Source organism: Lemur catta, chromosome 13 (assembly GCF_020740605.2).
Source record: "Lemur catta isolate mLemCat1 chromosome 13, mLemCat1.pri, whole genome shotgun sequence".
Taxonomy (NCBI): domain Eukaryota; kingdom Metazoa; phylum Chordata; class Mammalia; order Primates; family Lemuridae; genus Lemur; species Lemur catta.
In genome coordinates, this window is record NC_059140.1 from 66,078,826 (window position 1) to 66,086,702 (window position 7,877).

Consider the following 7,877-nt stretch of genomic DNA (forward strand, 5'->3'; position numbering starts at 1 on the left):
AGCTACCGCGCCCGTCCTATGTCTGACTTTTAAATGTTGGTTGACTCCAGGTCTTCTCATTTCTACAATCTCTGCTTGGTAATCTCACCAATCCCATTGTTTTAAATACCATCTACATGATATTGACCCCCAAATCTATATATCCAGTTATAGCCGTTGAGATTAGTTTGCGTATGTCAGGGGGAAAAAATCCAAATAATGGCTTAAACAAAATAAAAGTTTATTTTTACTTAATATATGAGAAATTTGAAGGAAGGTAAACTAGGATTGGTATGGTGCCTTGATAGTCATCAGAAATTCAGAGACTTTCTCTTTATCTATTTTGTTATCCTAGCCTTTGGCTTCCATCCTCAAGGGCATCTCATTATTTCAATATGGCTGCTGGAGCTCCAGCCATGTCATCTACATTCCAGACTGTAGATAGGAGAAAAGAAGGAGGACAAAAGGTTTCACCTCCTAGCTATATCAATACCCTTTAAAGGAGCCTTTCCAGTTGTTCTTCGCAAAACTTCCATTTATATCTCATTGATCAGAATTGAGTGACATGACCACACCTAGCAGCAAGGAAGGCTAGTAAATACAGTCTTTATTTCAGATAGCAATATACCCACCTAAATATCAGAGTTCCATTACTAAGGAAGAAGAGGAGAGTGAATTTCAGATAGGAATCTAACGGTTTCTGCCTTACCAGCCTTGAACTCTCCCCTGAGTTGTAGACTTAGTATCTGGATGCCCACATAATACCTCCATTTGGATGTATAATAGGCATTTCAAGTCAATCTTAGACAAACCTGTTGATTCTCCCCACCCTCAAACCTCCCCCATTACTTCTGCTTCTCACTACGCTCCCCTTTGGTACTCTGCTCCCAGCCACACTGACCTCCTTGCATTCCTTGACCAGGCCAGATACAATCCCACCCCAGGGCCTTTGCATATGCTGTTCCCTTGGCCTGGAATGCTTTTTTCAAGCTTTATCCCTCACCTTCTTCACATCCTCACTCAAGTATCCTTGCACCACCTTTCCTTATCACCTTGTTGAAACTCAAAGAGCCTGCTGACAGATGCTCCTTAACTCCTTCTGCTGTTTTATTTTTCTCCATAGGTGTCTAACATGCTGTATTTACTGCTACTTTTTATTTATCATTTCTCTCTCCCCACCTTGCAACCCCACACGGTGGAATGGGTACACCATGAGGGCAGGAATTTTTGTCCCTAAGGCATCCAACAGTGCCAGGCACATAATAAACACTCGATAAATATGTGTTTAATTAATTCATCAACTGCTCCAGCTTTTCCTTGCTGTCACTCTTAGAGTTTTGTTGTAATGCTGTGCCATGGGTTCCTGCTCCACATGGAAAAGTTACGAGTCTGTCCATTTGGAGCTGCCATCTGAAATGGCATGAACTTTTCCTAATAAGCTGTGTGTCTGGGCCCTTCTCAGCCATTATGGGCTTAGATTTTTCATTGTGTTCTCAGCTACAACAAACCCTTCTTTGTCCTTGCTACCAAAGGCCTTCTGGAAAACCAGACTCCCATCTGGTTCCTCCAGGAATTCAGTGGAGGCTGAGTCCATCAAGTGTCTGGGATCTTTTTCTTTTAGTTTTCTACTAGCATGGAAGCCTTTGCCCTTCCCTCTTTTCTAAGAAGTTAAATGTCAGTTTAGGATGATTAATTTTTGTCTAAAAGCCATACTATATTCTGCTTTTATTTTCTTAAAGCATTTGTCCATTATAAAAACAACACACACATTTCATAAAAAATTTTTTAAATACAGGGCAAAAAAAAATCACCCAATGATAATCACTATTCATATTTTGTCATGTCTTTATTAATATTTTCTACATGAATATATATTTATTTCCAGTTTTTAAATAAAGATTATTATAGAACAGTATTTCAATGTGAATACAAAACTATTCACAAACAATTCTTAAACAAATTTTTAATCTAATATAGGCAACTTCATTCTTTTCTTTTTTAACCATTCTCTTACATTTGCATACACATATCCAATTTCTTGCACTAAGCTAAAATTGAGATTAATTTCTTTGTGCATATGGCTTTTCTGACTTTGGGATTATTATCTTAGATTGGGACACCAGAGAGAAATTACTGGATCAAAGACTAAGAATAATTATAAAGCTCGATATCTATGACCTAAGTTCTATTCAAAGGTGTTTTCCTTAAGCTCCTTTGGATACAAGAAATCACTCAGGTTACCTCAGTCACTGGGAAGTTTGTAGGAATGACAATTGCAGAGATACTTACGGCAGGAATCCAAGCCATGAAGCCAGGCCTCATAGTAACCACAAAGAACAAACAAGAATCAGTTGAGCCACACAGGGTGGAACTGAAAGTTGTCTCAGATGCGGGGAAGCTCTGGGTACCCATCAGTTGTCACAGCCCAGGCAGCCCTGCCCCAGAGATGTGCCATCAACATCTGGTCTGTTTCATCTTCTGCTCCCATAACCAATTCCTCAACTCCTTTCCATATGTTTCCTTCGTTTTCCCCACAGAATCAATCTGACTGGCTCAGCTAATAGTAATCACTTGTATTTAGACTGTGTTTTTACTTCAGGCTATCTCACTGGTCACTTGAACAGATTAGATTTGGCTGCCCTCAGTGAAGTACCCACCTCTGCCTCAATCCTTTGTGGAGTTAGAGGGAGCAGAACATATCCTCCCCCTTTGTTGAACGTATGGTAATCTGCTCATTATTGTTTGAAATATTTAACCACCAATGGCACAGGCACTGGAGGGTCAGTCCCAGCCAAGGTGTCATTATGGAGTGTTAGTGATGCTAGGCATTTTTTCATATACCTAGTGGCCATTTCTATGTCTTCTTTTCAAAAATGTTTATTCATGTCCTTTGCCCATTTTGTGTTCATCTTAGTGAAAGAAAATGATGGCTTGGACTAAGGTGATGACAATGGAGAAGATATTTAGAAGGTAAAATTGACAACACCTTGCAGTATGTTGGATTTGGAGGTGGAACTGAGGATAAGCTAGTGATGACTTCTAAGCTCAGTATTTTTATGTGTTTTTTATTGCTTATTCATATTTATAGCTCATTATTAATTAAAGATTTTCCTTTTATTTTCTATGAATGGGGTATTAAAAATAATAAATCCCAGAGTTTGTTTACATTTATTTGTTTTGAAGTGATAAAAATCATTTTTTTAATATAATTAAATATTTTCATGGGTGTTATCCAGTTTTTCTTGGATCCTGACATTAAATTCACTCAGACAATTTTCACAATTCTTTTGACTGAGGGTTGATTGTATGAATAATGCTGAAATGAATAGGTATGAATTTAAGTCTCATGGCTAAGGAGCAATCAACTTAGCATTTCAGAAAGGTATGGAGAGGTCTCTGGAAGTCACCCCCTGTGGTGTGGCCAAAGTGAAGGCCAATATTTTTAAATTTAGCTTCTGAATAATGAGTATACATCTGTTGTGTAAGGGTGTTGAGTGAGCAATCTCATCCCCACCTCTGTGCATCCCACCCAGTGCCCTCTCCCTGCAATCAGTTGTATTCATTCCCAGAACTTATTTATGTAAAAACCACACAGATATTAATATATGCTTTTATTCTTCCATGCTCATTTTTAAAATAAAAAGGAGGAAAGGCAGAACCAACAAAGAAACACTGGACTTAAACGAGACTCTGGAACAAATGGACCTAACAGACATTCACAGAACATTCTACCTAAAAACTACAGAATATACGTTCTTCTCATCAGTACATGGGACATATGTTAGGCAACAAAACAAGTCTCAGCCAATTCAGAAAAATTGAATTCATAACGTGTCTTCTCAGACACAGTGGACTAAAACTAGAAATTAATTCCAAGAACTCTCAAAACTACACAAATACATGGAAATTAAACAACCTGCTGCTGAACAATCCTTGGGTTAATGACGAAATCAAGAAGGAAATCAAAAGGTTTTTTTAATTGAATGACAAAAACAACAAAAGCTTCCAAATTCTCTGAGATAAAGCAAAAGCAGTCCAAAGACAGAAGTTCATAGCTTTAAATGCTTACATCAAAAAGAAAGATGGATCACAAATTAACAACCTAATGTCATACTTCAAGGTACTAAATAAAGAAGAACAAACCAAACCCAAAGCTAGCAGAAGAAAAGAAATAACAAAGATCAGAGTAAAACTAAATGAAATAGAAGCAAAAAAACAACAAAGAATTCATGAAACAAAAAGTTAGTTCTTTGAAAAGATCAATAAAATTGATAGTCCACTAGCTAGATTAACCAGAAATAGAAGAGGAAGTACTCAAATAAGCTCAATCGGAAATGGAAAAGGAGACATTACAACTGATAACACAGAAATAAAAAATATCATCTGTGATTACTATGGAAACCTATGTGTACACAAACCAGAAAATCTAGAGGAAATGAAGAAATTTTTGGAAACACACAACCTCCCAAACTTGAATCAAGAAGAAATAAAAATCCTGAACAGACCAATACCAAGTAGAGAGATTGAAATTGTAATAAAAAAACTCCCAATAAATCGTAGCTCAGGACCAGATGGATTTACACAGCTGAATTCTACCACACCTACAAAGAAGATTTGGCACCTATCCTACTGAAACTGTTCCATAACATTGATAAGAAAGGAATCCTCCCTAACTCATTCTACAAAGCCAATATCACCCTGAACCAAAGCCAGGAAAGGACACAATGAATAAAGAAAACGACAGACCAATATCCCTCATGAACGTAGGTGCAAAAATGCTCAACAAAATGCTAGCGAACCAAAGCCAACAGCAAATCAAAAAGATAATTCACCTTGATCAAGCAGATTTTATCCTAGGGATGCAAGGATGGTTCAGCATACACAAATGAATAAATATGATTCACTACATAAACAGAATTAAAAACAAAAACTATATGATCATCTCAATAGACGCAGAAAAAGCATTCAACAAAATATTGCACACTTCATGACAAAAAACCCTCAAGAAACTAGGTGTAGAAGTAACATACCTCAAAATAATAAAAGCCATATATGACAACCCACAGCCAGCATCATACTGAATGAGGAAAAGTTGAAAGCATTTCTCCTAAGAACTAGAACAAGACAAGGAAGCCCATTGTCATCACTTCTATTCAACATAGTACTGGAAGTCCTAGCCAGAGAAATCAGTCAAGAGAACGAAATAAAGGGCATCCAAGTAAGGAAAGAGGCGGTCAAAATATCCCTGTTTGCCAATGATATGATCTTATATTTAGAAAATCCTAAAGACTCCACCAAAAGACTCCTACAATTGATAAATACATTCAATAAAGTCTCAGGTTACAAAATTAATGTACACAAACCAGTTGCATTTCTATATACTAATAACAGTCAAGCTGAAAGTCAAATCAAGAACTCAATATCATTTACAATAGCTGCAAGGAAAACAAAATTCCTAAGAATATACTTAACTGAGAAAGTGAAAGATCCCTATAAGGAGAACTACAAAGCATTGATGAAAGAAATCATAGATGACACAAGCAAATGGAAAAACATTCCATGCTCATAGATTGGAAGAATCAACACTGTTAAAATGTCCATATTACCTAAAGTGATTTATAGATTCAATGCAATTCCCATCAAAACGTCAAAGTCATTTTTCACAGATCTAGAAAAAAACAGTCCTAAACTTCATATGGAACCAAAAAAGAGCCTGAATAGCCAAAACAACACTAAACAAGAAGAACAAATCTGAAGGCATTACATTACCCAACTTCTAATTATACTACAAAGCTATGGTAACCAAAATATTAATAGCATGGTACTGGTATAAAGGTAGATACATAGACCAATAGAACAGAATACAGAACTCCCAAATAAAGCCGTATAGCTATTATTAATTATTAATACAACCAACTGATTTTTAACAAGGCAGACAAAAAACATACACTGGGGAAAAGAAGCCCTATTCAATAAATGATGCTGGGAAAACTGGATGGCTACATTCCCAATAGTTAAACTGGATCCCTATCTCTTACCATACACAAAAATTATTAACAATTCAGGATGGATTAAAGACTTTAATGTAAAACTTGAAACCATAAAAATCCTAGAAGAAAAGCAGAAAAAATTCTTCTGGACTTTGGCCTAGGCAAAGAATTTATAACTAAGACCCTAAAAGCAAATATAGCAACAACAAAAATAAACAAATGGAACTTAATTAAACTCAAAAGGTTCTGCACAGCAAAGGAAATAATCAATAGAGTAAATAGACAAACTACAGAATGGGAGAAAATATTGGCATACTATACATCCAACAAAGGGCTGACATCTAGAATCTAAAAAGAACTCAAACAAATCAGCAAGAAAAAATACAAATAATCTCATTAAAAAGTAGGTGAAAGATATGAACAGATTTTTTTTTCAAAAGGAGATAGAAAAATGGCCAAAAAACATGAAAAAATTCTCAATGTCACTAATTATCAGGGAAATTCAAATTTAAAATCACAATGAGCTATCACCGTACCCCTGTCAAAATGGCCATTACTAAAATGTCAAAAAACAATAGATGTTGGCACAGATGTGGTGAAAAGGGAACACTTATACACTGTTGGTAGGAATGTAAACTAGAAAACCTCTATGTAAAACAGTATCGAGATTCCTCAAAGAACTAAAAGTAGACTTACCATTTAATTGAGCAATCCCACTACTGGGTATATACCTAAAGGAAAACAAGTCATTTTATAAAAAAGACACCTGTACCCGAATGTTTATTGCAGCATGGTTCACAATTGCAAAGATATGAAATAGACCTAAGTGCCCATCAACTGACGAGCAAATAAACAAAATGTGATATATATATATATATATATATATATATATATGTATGTATACACACACACACATACATACCATGGAGTACTACTCAGCCATATAAAGGAGTGATATAATGTCTTTTGTAGCAACTTGCATGGGACTAGAGACCATTATCCTAAGTTGAAGTATCTCAGGAATGGAAAAACAAATACCACGTACTGTCATTTATAAATGGGTGCTAAATGAGGGATATATATGGTCATAAAGTGGTATAAAGAACATTGAAAACTAAGAAGGGGAAGGGTGGAAGGGGATGAGAGATGAAAATCTACCTGTCAGGTACAATTTTGTGAGCCCTCATTTAGAAAAAGAATGTAGCAGTGAGAAGTTTCTTTGTGCTGTATACAGGGACTAAAAATGGACATCCAGAAAAATGTTCAATCCCCAAAGCAGCAACCAGTGATACATAACCGGAGAATGTTGCACAGAAAATGAAATGAAGTCCAAGGATCCAATCAGATGCAGACAATGTGGAAACAGAATAATATACAAGAAAAGGACTAAAACATTGGTGTTTTTTTCTGCTCAGTGAAACATGGGAATTCAGAGGACTGTCTTCATTTGTACTTGGATAGGCCATTAATGTTTCTCATTTTTGTATAGCCTTCTGTTTAGCATACTTATCTTTATGAATACAACTATATACATACAAATTCCTTTTTTTTTTTTTTTTTAGAGATGAGTTCTTGCTCTGTCGCTAGGGCTAGACAGCAGTGGTATGAATTAATTTAATTTTATTTTTTAAAACCATATTGTATTTAGTTTTCTATTACACTTTGTATAAACAATTTTTTTTGTTCAACTGCATGATTTTATTTATTTATTTATTTATTAATTTATTTATTTTATTTATTTATTTTGGTAAGAGACTGAGTCTTGCCCGGGCGCAGTGGCTCACGCCTGTAATCCTAGCACTCTGGGAGACCAAGGCAGGTGGATCACTCGAGGTCAGGAGTTCGATACCAGCCTGAGCAAGAGCGAAACTCCGTCTCTACTAAAAATAGAAAGAAATTAGCGGGCCA

The 7,877-nt window shown here is 35.8% G+C and overlaps 1 pseudogene; it reads left to right on the top strand.

Annotated features, from left to right (window-relative positions):
* The first annotated feature begins 7,212 nt into the window (after window positions 1-7,212).
* Window positions 7,213-7,387, top strand: LOC123649167 (annotated as a pseudogene).
* Window positions 7,388-7,877: the final 490 nt, after the last annotated feature.